Raw genomic sequence first — 456 nt, forward strand, 5'->3', positions numbered from 1 at the left:
GTCATCTGCTTTTTAGGGAGATCATTATATCCAGTGTTTTCCAGAAAACAGGAAGAAGGTAGTAGATGCATTGTGCAGTGTACTGGGGGCCAGATGGGCTTATGAACAGGTTTAGAGGTATCCCGGGTAGGAAACTGCCAGTTTTAATGTTGACTGCAGGGTGAGCAGGGAAAAGGTGGGGGTGGATTTGCTCTTGAGCAAGAATATAAGTAGAAGTTTTAAGGGAAATTGTTAATATAGCAGATGTCTGAGCCTTGGTATAGACAGGTATGGAGTGCCCAACACAGCCCCTGCTTTTGTTACATGTTTTCAGCCTTTCTCTTAGAGACCTATAGAGGCAGTGAAAAGAATCTATGATTCCCAAAGATCTTATGCTGATGCCATTGCTTGAAAGATAACACTTGTATCTTTAAGGGATTGTCGGTTCAGATGGGAATGGAGTTACAGGGTCACTGG

Source organism: Apodemus sylvaticus, chromosome X, assembly GCF_947179515.1.
Source record: "Apodemus sylvaticus chromosome X, mApoSyl1.1, whole genome shotgun sequence".
NCBI lineage: Eukaryota > Metazoa > Chordata > Mammalia > Rodentia > Muridae > Apodemus > Apodemus sylvaticus.